This window comes from Silene latifolia, chromosome 10 (genome assembly GCF_048544455.1).
Source record: "Silene latifolia isolate original U9 population chromosome 10, ASM4854445v1, whole genome shotgun sequence".
Classification (NCBI taxonomy): Eukaryota; Viridiplantae; Streptophyta; class Magnoliopsida; order Caryophyllales; family Caryophyllaceae; genus Silene; species Silene latifolia.
In genome coordinates this window covers 127,441,228-127,456,913 of record NC_133535.1, presented here as the reverse complement: position 1 = coordinate 127,456,913, position 15,686 = coordinate 127,441,228, and the positions used below count along the sequence as shown (strand labels likewise).

Sequence of the window (15,686 nt, the reverse complement as noted above, 5' to 3'; positions counted from 1 at the left end):
TCCAATGTCAATTTCTTGTTCTCGACCATTGGAGTAGGCATAGCGTGTGAATTTTCCATTCCAAACTTCCGAATCAACTCTTTGATATATTTCTGTTGATGGATCTTAATGCCTTCATCTGTTTGTTGTATTTGCAGACCTAGGAAGAATTTCAATTCTCCCATCATACTCATTTCGAACTCGGAAGTCATCAACTCAGAAAAGTATTTGCATAGACTTCGTTTGGTCGATCCAAAGATGATATCATCGACATATATTTGAACAACCAAAAGGTCAGAATCCTCAGTTTTTAGGAATAGGGTTTTGTCGACGGATCCTCTACTGAATCCACTTTCAAGTAGAAACTTAGATAATCGATCATACCAAGCCCTAGGTGCTTGCTTTAATCCATATAGGGCTTTATCCAATTTGAACACGTGCACCTCAAATTTGATATTCTTAAAACCAGGGGTTGTTCAACGAAGACTTCCTCTTGTAAATAACCATTCAAGAATGTCGTCTTGACGTCCATCTGGAAGAGCTTCATTCCCTTGTGTGCGGCGAATGCTATCAGAAGTCTAATAGCTTCAAGATGAGCAACAGGTGCGAAAGTCTCGTCATAATCTATTCCTTCTTGTTGATTATACCTTTGGACCACCAATCTTGCTTTGTTTCTGACAATGACTCCGGCATCATCTAATTTGTTCATGATCTAGGAACTAAATGCCAAACCTTGTTTCTTTCGAACTGTTGAAGCTCTTCTTGCATAGCTATAATCCAATCTGATTCAGCGAGAGCTTCATTAATATTCTTTGGTTCGATCATGGATAGAAAAGAGTAGAAAGAACAGAAGTTGTTTAAGGAACGTCTTGTTTGAACAACCTTCTTAATATTTCCAATAATATTATCCATGAGGTGTGAATTCTTGTATTTCCACTTCGTTGAAGTGCTTGGTTCTTCATCGTTATTTGAGCTTGTCCCGACTTCATTTGGTTCAGAATTAGAGGAAGTTCCCCCTGAATCCAATTCGGGTGTTGTATTTGAGCCGATTATAACCTCGGACTCTACACCTTGATTTGGATTCAATGTTACAGTAACATCATCTATAACATTGGTTTGGGAGTTCTTGTCTTGAGTCAATGTTATAGTATCATCAACTATAACTTTGCCTTTCTCCTTTTTATCTTTTGAGGAACGAGTAAGTTCATCACTTATTCCCTCAATTTCGTTATCCTCTAATTCCAATTCCGGGGGTCGTCTCTTGAAAGACGAAAGTCGGGTTCATCCAAGTCTTCTTCCTCATCCGTAAGGTTTATCGAACACGTTATCTTCATCAAAAATAACGTGGACATTTTCTTCAATACAAAGAGTTCTTTTATTGAAGACTTTGTAAGCCTTGCTATGATCTGAGTATCCTATGAAAATCGCCTCATCACTTCTAGGGTCAAATTTGCTTAAACGGTTTTTACCGTTATTATGCACAAAGCACTTGCTCCCAAAGCAACGAAGATGGGAGATATTAGAATTTCGACCTCTAAGGAGTTCGTAGGGGGTTTTCTTAAGGATAGGTCGGATCATGGCACGATTATGGATGTAGCAAGAAGTACTAATGGCTTGAGCCCAAAAGTTACGAGGTAAACCACTACACAGAAGCATTGTACGTGCCATATCTTCTAAGGTTCTATTCATATGTTCAACGACACCGTTTTGTTGAGGAGTTCTTGGTGCAGAAAAGTTATGCCCTACACCATTAACTCTACAATATTCTATAAAAGTTTGGTTGTCAAATTCGGTGCCATGATCCGCACGGGATAGATACAAGATTAGTCTTATATTTGTTTTGAACACGTTTCATAAGACAATCAAATTCATCAAAAGTCTCGTCTTTTGAATGAAGGAAGATAGGCCATACATACCTCGAGTAGTCGTCTACAAGATCAAAGACGACCCGGATCCTCCTCTACTTCTTACCTTCATAGGTCCACATAAATCCATGTGTACCAGTTCCAAGGCTTGATTTGTGCTTATTACTCTTTTAGGTTTGAACGATGATTTTACTTGTTTGCACCTTGCACACGTGTCACACATCTTTTCTTGGTCGAACTTGATCATAGGTAACCCCTCAACCAAGTCCCACTTCTTGAGCTTGTTCAAGGTTAGTGAGCTAATGTGACCAAACCGTTTATGCCATAAACAAGGATCATCAAGTGTAACTTTCATACACGAAAAGGAGTTAGTAGGCACAGCATTTAAATCTACCATATAAACATTCCTTTTTCGGTGGCCTTCAAGAATAACGTTGCTAGTTCCTTCAATAATAATCGACAACTATCGATGAAAACTACTTTGTTACCTTTGTCGCATAGTTGAGATATGCTTAGCAAATTGTGTTTTAGACCATCCACGAGGTAAACGTCACTGATTGCGTGAGACTTGGAGATTCCGATTTTGCCGACGCCAATAACTTTTCCCTTTTTATTGTCCTCGAACGTTACTTTTCCTCCATTGAAGGGCTTGAGTGAAAGAAACAGATTCTTATCTCCGGTCATGTGTCTTGAACATCCACTGTCAAGATACCATTGATTGTTTTCTTTCACTTCTTCGATGAAAAGGATTAGATATGATTTTTAGGTACCCAAGCTAAATTGGGTCCCTTATGATTAGTTAATCTAAATACTAAGTCCTTTCGAACCCAAACATGTCTAATGACCGTTTTTCTAACTTTAGGTTTGTTTGGCTTGGGAGGAGTTCTAGGGTTAGGGTTTTCTCTAGGTCTAGGAATTTCTCTAGGTCTCTCTTGACTATTTGCCTTGTGAATAGGTTTACTGGGTTGAGATCCACAAGGGCTTTATGAAGTGCTAGGTTTCTTAGAGTAGTCAAATGCCATGTCGTAGAACCAACGAAATTTATTGTTCCTTTCTTCGTTAGGTTCGTTAGTGGGGATTTCCTTTTCCTCGACAACTGTGTCAACAGTTTTGGCATATTCGGCATTTTTTCGTAAATCATGAGCCTTTTTGACACAATTGATTTGGATATGACTGGTATGACCACATTAATTGCAAATCAAGTATTCAGGAAGATCAGCATACTTCCTTTTTCTAAAATCAAAATCCGAAGGTGTTGATTTGCATTTGGAGTGATCTCTACAGTAAAGAAGAGCACTCATGTCCTAACCCCATCTTCATATTATTGTCGATTGTTCGGTTAGGAAGTTTAGGACTTTTGTGCTACCTTCCCACTTGTCATGGACCTTTCTAGCGTGTAGAAGAAGGTCTTTTAGGGTTTTAATTTCCTCTTGACATTTCGTGTGATCTACATCATTGTCCTTTTTAAAGTTATCACGAAAGTCTTGGAATCGTTTATTGAGAATGAACACAACATCGGTGTGGTGTTTCTTAACATTAATCATATCGGTCTTAGATTCTTTCAATTGCTTTGAAAGAGAATCTATCTCTTTCTTTTGATCTAAGATCACTTCTTCATTAGATGTGACCTTAGTTTCCAAAAGTTCTTTGACTTTTCTAAGTTCTAAAGTTATAGCTTCATTAGCTATAACTTTGGCTTGAAGGTGCTTGATGTTAAGTTTTAGGTCAGAAGTTATAGCTTCATTAGCTATAACTTTGGACTCTAATTCCTTCTTTTCAGCCATAGTAGAATCTAATGTTGTAGCTTTCATGCAACTATAACTTTAGATTTCAACTTCTTAGCTTTAGTCTTGAGAGTATGATTCTCTTCCGCGATTTCGAGAATCTGTTCCTTTAGATCTTTCAATTCCAAATCGTGTTCGTGACACTTATCAAGAGATTGTTCAAAGAATTCAATTAAAGCACTTTTAGACAATTTCCTAACACGTTTTTTTAAGCTCAAGATAACTTACCTCTTCATCGTCGTCTTCGCCCCGATTCTCCAAGAAAGCAATAGTTTAAATGAGAATTTGTGCTTTCATCGTCCTGCATCGAAATTAGGTCAAGACTAACTGCTCCGAGACAAAGGTTTGCTACTTCGTCGTCTTCGATTCCTGTCATCTTCTCGAGTCAAGGTCTCCCCAACACGAAGCCATCATAACTTGCTTGAATTCTCTCTTTGTCTTCTCACGTTTCGTCTTGTCCTTTATCTTTTCCCATGTTGGACAATCCTTGATCATATGACCAGATTCTCCACACTTGAAGCAACCTCTATTTGCGAAAGACGACTTTGAGTCATTAACCTTTTGTTGAATGATTTGTTGGTATTGTTCTTATAGGATGATTTTGTTTGTTTATTTCGAAATATCTTATTTTTAAAGTGTCGTGCAAACAAGACAGTTTCATCCTCTAATTCAGAGTCAACTTCTTCGCTCTTTAAGGCCATACTCTTATTGCGACTTGGTTCAACGTCATCTTTGTTAAGAGTAATTTCATGGGCCATGAGAGCACCAATGAGTTCTTGATAGGATAGGGTTTCAAGATCTCGTGATTCCTCCATTGCAGTGACCTTATCACACCACCACTAGTCGGGCTCCTAAGAACCTTTCTAGCAATGTCCTCAATACAGAATTTCCTACCTAGGTTTTTCAGTTCATTTATGATGCTTGAAAACCTTGCGGACATACTATCTAGAGACTCATTAGGCTCCATGATGAATAGCTCATATTTTTACATAAGCAAATCAATTCGGTGCTTCCTAACAATGGAAGTACCTTCATAAGCTAATTCGAGCCCATCCCATATCTCCTTAGCCGTGGAGCATGAAGAGAACCGATCAAACTCAGTAGAAGTCATTCCGTTTTGCAGAAGACTTATTGCTTTGGAGTTCTTTTCGGCCTTCTTGTAGTCGGCCTCGACATAGTCCTCTTCTTTCTTTTCATAGGTAGTGCCTTCCTCAGATGCAACAAGAATTTTGTGCGGTCCATTTTGAATAATCCTCCAGCACTTCCAATCGTGTCCTTTCACATAGTGAGTCATCATGTTTTTCCACAATCCGTAATTCTTCCCATCAAAGACGGGACACTTGAGATATTTGGAATCCATTTATCACGTGATAGGCAGCGGAATATAAAACAATAAGATAAATGAAAAACAAGATGATCCGCCTTTCGATTAGCAATCAAGAGCACGAGGCTCGACATACCAATTGAAGAGTCTATTGATCCAAAATACTCAAGAGGGGGAGGGGTGAATTGAGGATTTAAAACTTTTTGAAAGCTTTTTCGATTATGCTAATGTAATTGATTATTTAAAGTTTATTGATTAAACTTTAACTAATAAACTAATGAAGGTAAACGTAATAAACGAAAGAACGAAGAGACACAGGGTTTTTGAAGTGGTTGGTTTGCCACAAGTCGAAACCTACGTCCACTATTCTCGATTAATAAATTTAGTACCTTTCTACGGATTACAAATTTACTAACCCAACTCGTACAACTAACTCTAGCTGTAACTCAATGAGTACCGTTAAATACTCGAGTGACTAACTTACACTAATAAGAAAGCACTAATGATTCTAACAAAGGTTCACGTTAATGAACAAGTAAGAAATCAATTATGCACTATTATCTTATAACGATAAACGAAGAACAGTATCGCGAGTTTATGACACACGGCCTTTCAAAATCACCAATGGTTTTCTTTTAAAACACACGGTTTGGTTTTTAAAGATGAAAAACAATTTTTATGCTTAAGGTCTCTATTTTAGATGTTGTTAATAGCAAAGTATTTATAGGAGGAGAAAGAGTAAGCTACACGGTTTTGTCACACCCTAATAGCCGAAATATTAAGATATAAAGACAAATTATATCTTCTTATTATCTCTTTCCTAAAGCCATAAAAGATAATAAAGAATATTCTAAAACATAGAATATAATCTTTCCAAATATTATCTTTACTATAAATTCTAAGATTATGATAAGATTTCCTAAAACATGAATATCTTTAATCATAAATAAATATATTAAGTAAGATATATAAGATATGTAAAGATATTATTATAGAATAAAATCTTTACCTAATATCTCCTAGGCAACACGAGATATCACGGCCCATAAGCTCGTGAATCGTGCAAACCCTAGTCTTAACATATAATTAGAATTTAGGTTTTAAAGAGAGGCTATATAGAAACCCTAATTAGTAGTAAAATCCAACTCATAAGTTGATCCATCACAACTACCAATTAACGTTTACTATAAAACCGGACTTCTCACTAAACCGGGCTTTATTATATAAATACTTTTACTAAAACATTTAAAACAAGCTTTAAACAATTATAAAACAATTTTCGAAACAATTATAAGTCGTGTATAAAAACTCAGCATTTCAATGTTATAGTAGAAGAGCTATAACATTGAACTCTTTTACTAGTAATGTTATAGTCGCAAAGTTCGCCTAACTTTACTAATCAAGAAACTCATTCTTGATTACCATTATGAGATAATCACCTATACTATTCTAATCTACAAGGAGATCTTGGTATAAGCTACGTCATCATCCAAGCTTGATTAATCTTTAGACGAACTTCGTCTTCCATAATACTTCAGAATGAATCTTGAATTGTTTTGATCTCGAGCGAAGGCTTGAACTTCTCATGCAATTGTCACAATCCTCTTTGTTGCTCGTAATAGATTAGTTCTAAGATACTCAACAAACGATTACACGCAACAAGTATATAAAATGTAAAACACCTTGCCATCATCAAAACATAAACATATAAGCTATGGAATAAGTGTCTAAGGGTACTTTGTGGATTATCGTCGTTTTGAATACGGCTTTAACTAGGTTTTGTGGGCGTCATTGGGGAAGGTGCGAGGTTATGTGGTTGTTCATCGAGTTGGGGATATTTATGCTATTTTATGCAGGTGATGATGATGATAGGCGAGACTTGCTGGAGAAGAGCCGCGTTGTTTTCCGTGGGCGCTATTATGGTTCTTGGTAGATGGTTTCTGAAACGGTTCCGTATATCATTCGTTTCGATTGCAGGTTTTATGGGTACATGTTTGCTTGGCCTTCCTTTGGTCTTGAACATGCATGTAGGGGAATGTGGTTTAGGGTCAATTGATTTCTAATCGATTTATGGTGGAACCTTTTGAATTCATCTAAAAATGACTACTTGCGTATTGTAGTGCGTTTACTTAAATGATCCTTTAGTTTCGGGCTTTTTCTCGTACGCAAGGATGGCTTTCTCGTCAGGTGCAATTTAAGTACGAGGAGGTTTAAATATTATACGAAAGTGCTGGCGCATTGGTCATAAGTATTCCCGAGTGCTGAGAAAATCTATTTAATATTCGATCTTCAATAAATCTTGCTGGATAATGTGGTAGATAAAGGATTTGTTGTCTATCAAACTTCACGTGATTATTCTATGTTTAATCTTGACTTGCGTGCTTTGCCATCTACTACTAAATATACGACATCAAGAGTTAAGTTGGGTCCAAATGTGGGGCGTGCTGTTCCTGCCGACTCGATCGAAGTGGTTGTTCACTTCGATCTCGGGTATTACGGTGGGGCGGGGGTTGACTCGGGATAGATTTAACTTTGGAGCAACAACCATTCTCAGTCCCGTAATTTATTCACAAGAAATTTGATAATAACATGCATGATCCTGCCATGCATGGTCTAATCTTAAATACTAATGATAATGTTCCTCAATGCACTCTAACCGATTGGGATAGCAATCATCATGTAGAATCTATCCGCATCTAATGTATCGGGCCCGATCTTGGTATCTTTTTTACTCTCTGCAAGCAAATGACGGATAGTGGAGGGCGATCATTTGTTAATCCTTTAATCCCAGTGATTATGGAGGAGGTGGAGCAGCCATCAAATCCCGGTCCAAAGTGCTTTTTCCTCGGGTAGGTGAGGTGTATGGGCATACGAAACGTAGACACGGTGGATATTCACGATGGATGGTAATTTGAATGGAGTGCAGAACAATCTACAACACATGTCTCAGGTGCTACTAATTTAGATAATGACATTGAGCTCAACATACTAATGTTCCTTTTCAAAGTTATGACGATCCTTATATTTCGGTTTGTTAGGGATGCGGATGATATGGGTAATGAAAGAGTTGATTATGATTTGGAAATCCAAGAATCAATTTTTAATAGGTTACAAAGTAATAGGACTAGGCACGAGCGATGACGAAGCTAATGGCTACAATCAATCCTTCCCCATTCCGATGATATGCCTCTTATTTACAATGAACCTCCCGTGGGTCCCAATGAAGAAAAACTATTATCAAGGTGAGATGACTCTGATTTTTCGTCTCCGTCTCCGTGCTTTCTCCTCGTGGTGTGCTAAGTCGTTAGGAAGTTCATCCGAGGATGATTCAGGAATTTGTGGATGCAAATGTTGATTTCAATATGGTTAATGAGGAGGTTGATAATTTGAATGTCACTGTTATCTCCCGAATATATTGCCCGACTCTTCTCGGGTCAAGGTATTAATCTACCAATACTGATTGAGGGGTTGGGTTCGTTGCTTTTCAAGGACAAGATTACGCGTCTGTAGTGTAGCACCCGGTCGTCTTTTGATGATCTACACACCAGTGGGGTGTCGATGTGCTTCCATTTCGACTTATGGAAGCTTGTGTTATCTTCGGGGTTAAGGAGACACATACCGAAGTTGGGCGGCAACAAGGATTGTTGGGGTGCAGCGTAAGCGGCGGATCGGATTCCGTAATTTTACCTCGATGATGTTATAGCTACCAGGGAGGAGTCAAAGTGGGTTACTTAAGATGTATGGGTAGAGACACAAGGGAGCTGAATCCGTCTGTCCTCGAGATGACCAAGAGGTGCGATCCGTGTTCAGAGACAAGTAATGACCTGTACTCGAGGGGTCTTGCTATTTTAGGTGATGGAGATCACCATGGAAGATTCGGTGGTGAGAGGGTTATTGGGAGATCTACTTTTAGGATGGCTGTTACATGATAATGATTTTGATTCATCATCCTCTAGTCACACGGAGCGGGTGTTGCGGAGGTCGACCTTTCTCAACCTCCATTGGCTTTTACGAAGGACTTTGTTGGAATTGTAAAGGGTTTTAAATGATCCAAAACTTCTACAATTCCCCAAAAGCCAGAGCGATCTTATCTAGTTCTTACTTTGATTTCTTTTTTCTCACCGAAACTAAGTGTCCCGTCTCGTTGTCGATCCTTTGTTTTTTTCGTCCAGGTTTCACTCACGGTTTGGGGGTTAATGCCAATGGTACTAAAGGGAGGGTTTGCGGTAGGTTTTAGGGATAACTGTTTGTTTTCTAGTGTCTATGTTTGTAATAATTTTATTTTGTTAAAGGTTAATCAATGTAAGGGTCGTATTTGGTATTTGTTTTTTTCGTTTCCATGGAGTAGAATCTAAAACTCACTACAGGGGAGGTCAAGGATGAGTTATCGGTTTGGATGAATACTGCAAAGATCCATTTTCTTCAGGACTTCAATTCCAGGTTGATTATTTCGATAAGTGTGAAATTGGGTACAGATTGGTGTGATTACTCAATTTGTTTTAATCCCGGTGGAAGAATGCTCATAATTTAATGGATCTCCCTTTCAAAGGCCCAAAGTATACTTGGCAGCAGGTGCAATATCAGGAGAATGGTGATCGAATTTATGAACGTTTGGATAAAGGCTACGGTTTCACCATGTTGGCCTCAAATTTACCCGGATAATGGGTATTTTCCATTTTCCAATTCAAATATCTCGATCATGCTCCAATTATTTTGGATACTAACTGCTAGTGGGAATGACGGGAAGCGACCTTATAAGGTCGAAGCATGGAATTTTAACTATCAAGAATGTTTAGGTCTCATTCGACATAATTGGATCAAGTCTTAGGTTGTTACCATAAATTAATTTTTCGGCCAAGTTATCTTCTGCTAGTAGCTCTTTTAAAGAATGGTCTTTGACGAGGAAAGATGGAATGGGCAATGGATGGATTTTGATGCTAGATCTTTTATTATTTATGGACGTCTATTTTTCAAATGATCATGAGGATTTCGATTCTATTTTAGAAGTAATGTTTGATTACATCAAAAAATTTAGCGATTTATTGGAAAACAAAGAGCTAAGTTAAAATGGATTCTTTGAGGGAGATACTTGCTCAAAATATTTTTTTAATCGGCAAAATCAAGGGTCGCCACAAATTTTATTAAGGGATCAAAGCATCTGACGAGAATGGATTTTTGAGAGACAAGTGGAATCGAGAATGCCTTTCTAGAGCTATACAATGGTATCTTTCAAGGCTTATCAGACAACTACTCCTTTTGACGACTACGAGGTTGCGTTTAATGAACGATTTTAAAGTTGAAAAAAACATTCTTATCGAAGACGACAAAGATCATCTATCTAAGGATTTACAAAACAAGAAGGAGGAAGGGCTGTTTTTCAATTAGGCTCCTTAAAATCACCTGGTCCGAGATGGTTTTCCGAGCCATATTTTACGAAACGTTGTTGGCATTTTTATTCGGAAGATCGTTATTACGCCGTCTTGCATGCTCGAATACAGGAGAGATACCATCTAAAATGAACAAGACCTTTATTACGTTGGTGCCAAAGTGTGTTTCACCGTAGCGGGCGGATCAATCCCGGCCTTTGGCTTATGTAATGTTATCATGAAGATTGTCACAAAGTGTATGGCAAGTTGGATACGAAAATATACGGACAAATTGGGCGGGACCCTATCGAATGCCTTTGTTCCGGCCGAAGTATTGGCGATAATATTCTTATTGCCCTTGAATTAATACACAACATTTCTAATGCAAGATGGAAAAAGGGGTCGAATGGCATTCAAGGTGATATGAGTAACATATGATCGCTCGGATCGGAATTATATAAGCAACATTGAGAAGTTATGGGATTTCCTATGTCTTTGATCGTAGGATTATTATGAGCTCTATTACGACGATTACGTATCAAATCCTTATTAATGGTCTTCCTTCAACTGTGATTATTCCGAATGAATTCGGCAAGGTGATCCTTTATCGCCATATATTTTTATAAGTTATGTCTTAGCTACTATCCATTAATCTTGGAAGCGGAATGAATCGCATAGGATTCGAGGTCTACAAGTATCACGTGATGTGGGTAGTCTATCGTGATTTGTTATTTTGTGATGATTCAATTTTTCATTAATGGTAAAGCTAATTTACGCCTTACATGCAACCATGCTCAACGAGTACTTGTCAAGCGTCGGTGGGTAATCAATCATGAAAAATCAACTCTTCTTATATCTCCTAACTCCATGCGGCTTTTGCTTCTTCATATTTCTCTTTTCAAGGCACCAATGTCTAATTCCTTAGCACGTATTTGGGTTTTACCTACCGATGTCGCACCTTCATTCTGAAAACTACAAAAAAATGTCTCGTTAATTTTCTTACGTAAATGGTCCAAAAAAGAGTCTCCTCGTGGAATGGTCTTCTGTTATCATCAATTTTGACGATTAACGCTTATTTCTTCTATTCTATCTTCCATTTTATTTACTTTACATCGGTGTTTAAAATGCCGCAAGTGTGACTAACAAATTGATTCTTTGTTGTCATATTTTTGGTGGTCCGGTAGTCGAATGAGCAAATCTATTAGTTGGTGTAGCACTGCTTGAAGTCGTCCAAAGTCTCAGGGGTTTGGGAATTAGAAATACAAAATGTATGAGCCCGAGGCTGTTGTGAAAAATTCCACGGAAAATTATAACTCAACTACGCCTCTCGATCGTTGCATTTGGGTGCTAAGTATGGAATACGTAAATTAGCCGATGATCGGTTGATTTCTCCTTCCTCCAATGTGTCATGGGGGAAGAAGTATTTTACGGGTATGGATCTTATTCAACCATCATTGTGCTGGGAAGGTATATCTTCGTCTCATCTTAATGTTTGAATAATAAATGGGTTGAGGGGAGGCGTCCAACCCCAAAAGATCAAAACCTACTTGAAGGTAATCCAAATTTGAGTCATTTACAAATTAATCATCTAATTTCCGACAATCGGATAGTGCGAATGAAAATCTTATTTTGAGTTACTTTGATTCGAAACTAAGCATTTAATTATAATGGGTATGTCAATAAAGAAATGGATACGGGGATTTTGTTTATCGGGGAAGTTGATGTGCGGGTTTATATTCGGTCAAAAGGATATGGTGTTGCAGTAATCAATGGTCACTAATTGCTACTGAGAAAGATAACTCTGCATTAGGGCATGCGTTTGAAGGTTTCGTTAAGAAAACCTGGCAATTACTCGTGTCCGAAAGTGTGGAGGATTTTGGTTGGAAAATCATTGCGACACTTTTGCTCCGTTGGGTTAGAATTCCAAAAAGGGGACCGGATAATATCAAACATCTCGTTGCCTCTCGCAATCTTGTTCCTCAATTGAAACTTTAAATCATTTGTTTCGAGATTGTGAGGTCAGTAAGAAGACTATGGTAGGGAAGTTATGCGGGTATTAACTCCAGACTGCGGATTCATTGGATGTAAAAACTTGGATCAGAATTTGGGGTTCTTTATCTCCTTAAATTAAATGACTCTAATGCGGATTCTTTCTTTTTGTCCACTCTATGGACAATTTGGAAAGTTAGGAACAACAATGCTTTTAATGACTCTTTTTCGTAATATTTATGGAGCTATTAAACTGTATTTAAGCCCAATTTAATCGAGGTTTATGGATGCCGCGAGGCGAGAATGATGACTTGGTCCCACCGGTTTTGATATTCGGCATGATGGCGGGCTCTCTACTTCCAATTGTTCAACAATTAAAAGGTGAGAATGAATTATTGATGTATGGGAATATAAGCGGTTGCCTCCGCATGTTGTTTATGTAGATGCTTCTTGGACTCGTGATGGACATACCGGTATTGGTTGGGTGTGTTTTTCAACTCTTTGGACAAGGGGAACATCGACATGTCGACATTTGCGCAAAGTCTTGAGCAGCACGTGCGCCATTAAGGCCGTGCAGTGCTCGTTGGGCCATCAAGAAACGATTCTACACATGTCCATCGCGTTTCCGATCGCATACGAATATCGACACAAATTCCTCGATGGAAAGTGATAAACCATTTAACAACTTCACTATTAAGGGATATTTCACAAGTCGCGAATTTTCATTGTATTAGTTTTTACGTTTATTTAGGACACGTAATACTATTGCTCATGATCGGCTAATAGGGCTAGAATGTGGTGAATCCACTTGTCAAAAAAAAAAAAAAAAAAACTATCCTATTTATACTACACAAAACACTATTGAAATAGTGGCTTTCCCACATACAAACACTAGGTTGCATATGACTTAACTTGCCATCTAAAGCTGAGTAGCCTGCAAAACTAGAAAAGCTAAGCAAAATGTTTTACCACTTATTTTCCATGAGCTTATTAGTGATAGGCAAGCCATTAATATTGACTAGCATGAATATCTATAAGTCATGGACAGAGAGGAGATAGTAATTGAATTTATAAATAGGTTTAAGCACTCAATCATCCTATGCATTTATAATAAAAAAATTAATTTTCATAATAACATTTTAAAACTACTACAAATTGAATGTAAGAGATCATCAGATAGGAGTGAAAGACTAATTTCTTTATCTTAATCATAGATTAATCATATGAACTATGCGTTATTATAGCATCACGCAACCTCTTTCTCAATAAATTAACAAAATAGATCATAAATCTAATTAAAACGATTAAAATTGAAAGAACTAAAGATCATCACAGAAGGAAGGCAGTAGTGAGATCATAATCACAAAAAATTTCATACAATTTTACATCAACTAGACGCATCAATGCCAAACGAACCTCAAATAGTCAAAATTGATTAATGTCTACGGAGTACAAATTACCTAAAATAAGAACATTTTTTTTAAAATATACATACACATTTAAAACTAAAAAAACAAAAAAAGAGAGAAAAACAGGGATGGACTCAGTGATATAGGATTTGTCGGCAAGGCAATGAAGATTACCGATTACGACGAACGAGACCTGATATAACTCGTCATAGTCCTCAACTTCAAATACAAACAATTCTCAATTGTTGAGTTGAACTTCAATTTGATACAATTAGGGATATTCCGCAATAACAATTGTAAAAAAACTTATTTTATTAAGATTTATTAAGTAAATGAAGGTATGATTTCACAATTAACAATGGTGTAAGATAGCTTTTTGGCAACATTTGCTGTTTTAACCTCGCAGATTTCATTTAAATCAGTTTGACACAAATTTATTTGTTTAAATCCCAAGTCTTTGAATTTTGATTTGTTTAAAATTCAGGAGTCCAGAATGAAATTGGGCTCTTAGAAAATTCATAATTTCATTCGGTCAAATGAATTTAGAATAATGCCCAAATTTGAGGTAATTTAATCCAACGGCGAGATTGTCAAACAATAAATTATCTAAAATCTGATTTTTAAATAAATACGGCTCCCAAACAGATCAGAAAGCACTTTTGGACAGGATTAATCTTGCAAATTTTGTACAGCTCCTCCTATGTCCAATTTAGTTAGGTTACTTTTACATTTGAAAAGTCACCATTTGTTAGTTGTTACTAGTGCTTTGATGGATAATTTAGGTTTCATAACCGTGAGTATGAATTTCTGGTTAATTTAGGGTTTCATAAATTTGGGAAAGACTGGAGTATGAATTTCAGGTTTAAGCTAATATCCTCTCCGTCCCAAACATCAGTTATTTATTTAGTCTATTTTCGGGTGCATAAATCAGTTGTTCAACATTATAATTTCGGAATGTCTTTATATTTAATAATTAGAGCTAATTACATCTAATACGGAGTAATTGTAAGCTAGTCTCTACAATTTTCACAATTCAAACCAGGAGAGTAATCAGATTAAAAAGGTCAATCACCATATAACACCACTCAGGGTGTTAATAAGTCTGGGGCGACAAACTATATTCATCACTTTCTCCACTATTAACCACGGAACAAGAATCACAAAGAATTTACTTCAGAATTACTAGACCTGCTTCAATGATTAATATCTCAGCAGGTCTGAAGAACCGAAGACATTCATTTCCGAGCAGATTAACACCTCCCTTATCAATTGATTTTTGTTAGGGGGTTGCCTGAATAACTACTCGTATTTAAACTAATACCATTACAATCATTTATTTAACTTTAATTAAAATATTATCACAAAGAAACATTAAATAATGATCGGGACGGAGAAACACTATTGGAATAAGATTATAAAATGGCTCAGAAAAGTTGCATTATCTGCTCAATGAAGAACTATTGATAATAGTCTTCTCATACAAGAGGTGTCAGAAATAAGTTTAAGCACTCGATCATCTTCGCCATTTATAAACAATAATTTAACTATCAAAATCAAATTTTAAAAAATACTTAGAAATTGAATTACAGAGGTCATCAGATAGGAGCGAAAGACTAATTTCTTTATATTAATCACAGATTAATCATATGAACTATGCGTTATTATCTCATCATACGACCTCTTTTATCACAATTAACAAATTGAATCAGATATTTGAATCGAAAAATTAAAATTGAAATAATTAAAAGATTGAATTGTCTCAGAAGGAAGGCAGTAGTGAGATCGAAATCACTAAAATATTTTCATACAATTTTAAATCACTAATTGCATCATTGACAAATTCAAAAGAAAATTAATCAAAATAATTAACATAAAATTGATTTGAAATTTAAAAAAAAAAAAAAAAAAATTAGGCCTCATAGAGAAGATTAGGCTAACATCATGATTTAATCAGACATATGCTTGTCTAT

The 15,686-nt window shown here is 36.7% G+C and overlaps 7 non-coding genes across 7 annotated transcripts; all 7 read right to left on the bottom strand.

The window, feature by feature from the left end:
• Nucleotides 1-13,471: 13,471 nt before the first annotated feature.
• On the bottom strand, nt 13,472-13,566 carry LOC141609919 (small nucleolar RNA snR60/Z15/Z230/Z193/J17). Its single transcript, XR_012527822.1, has one exon. It is a non-coding gene; the product is annotated as a small nucleolar RNA snR60/Z15/Z230/Z193/J17 (small nucleolar RNA).
• A 280-nt stretch (nt 13,567-13,846) lies between these two features.
• On the bottom strand, nt 13,847-13,931 carry LOC141609922 (small nucleolar RNA Z43). The gene has a single exon (XR_012527825.1). It is a non-coding gene; the product is annotated as a small nucleolar RNA Z43 (small nucleolar RNA).
• An 832-nt stretch (nt 13,932-14,763) lies between these two features.
• LOC141609946 (small nucleolar RNA U31b) lies at nt 14,764-14,848 on the bottom strand. Its single transcript, XR_012527846.1, has one exon. It is a non-coding gene; the product is annotated as a small nucleolar RNA U31b (small nucleolar RNA).
• A 33-nt stretch (nt 14,849-14,881) lies between these two features.
• Nucleotides 14,882-15,009, bottom strand: LOC141609941 (small nucleolar RNA snoR77). Its single transcript, XR_012527843.1, has one exon. It is a non-coding gene; the product is annotated as a small nucleolar RNA snoR77 (small nucleolar RNA).
• Nucleotides 15,010-15,137: 128 nt separating this feature from the next.
• LOC141609926 (small nucleolar RNA snoR1) lies at nt 15,138-15,240 on the bottom strand. The gene has a single exon (XR_012527829.1). It is a non-coding gene; the product is annotated as a small nucleolar RNA snoR1 (small nucleolar RNA).
• Nucleotides 15,241-15,303: 63 nt separating this feature from the next.
• On the bottom strand, nt 15,304-15,398 carry LOC141609917 (small nucleolar RNA snR60/Z15/Z230/Z193/J17). Its single transcript, XR_012527820.1, has one exon. It is a non-coding gene; the product is annotated as a small nucleolar RNA snR60/Z15/Z230/Z193/J17 (small nucleolar RNA).
• Nucleotides 15,399-15,471: 73 nt separating this feature from the next.
• LOC141609930 (small nucleolar RNA U83) lies at nt 15,472-15,554 on the bottom strand. The gene has a single exon (XR_012527832.1). It is a non-coding gene; the product is annotated as a small nucleolar RNA U83 (small nucleolar RNA).
• Between the last annotated feature and the right edge of the window lie 132 nt (nt 15,555-15,686).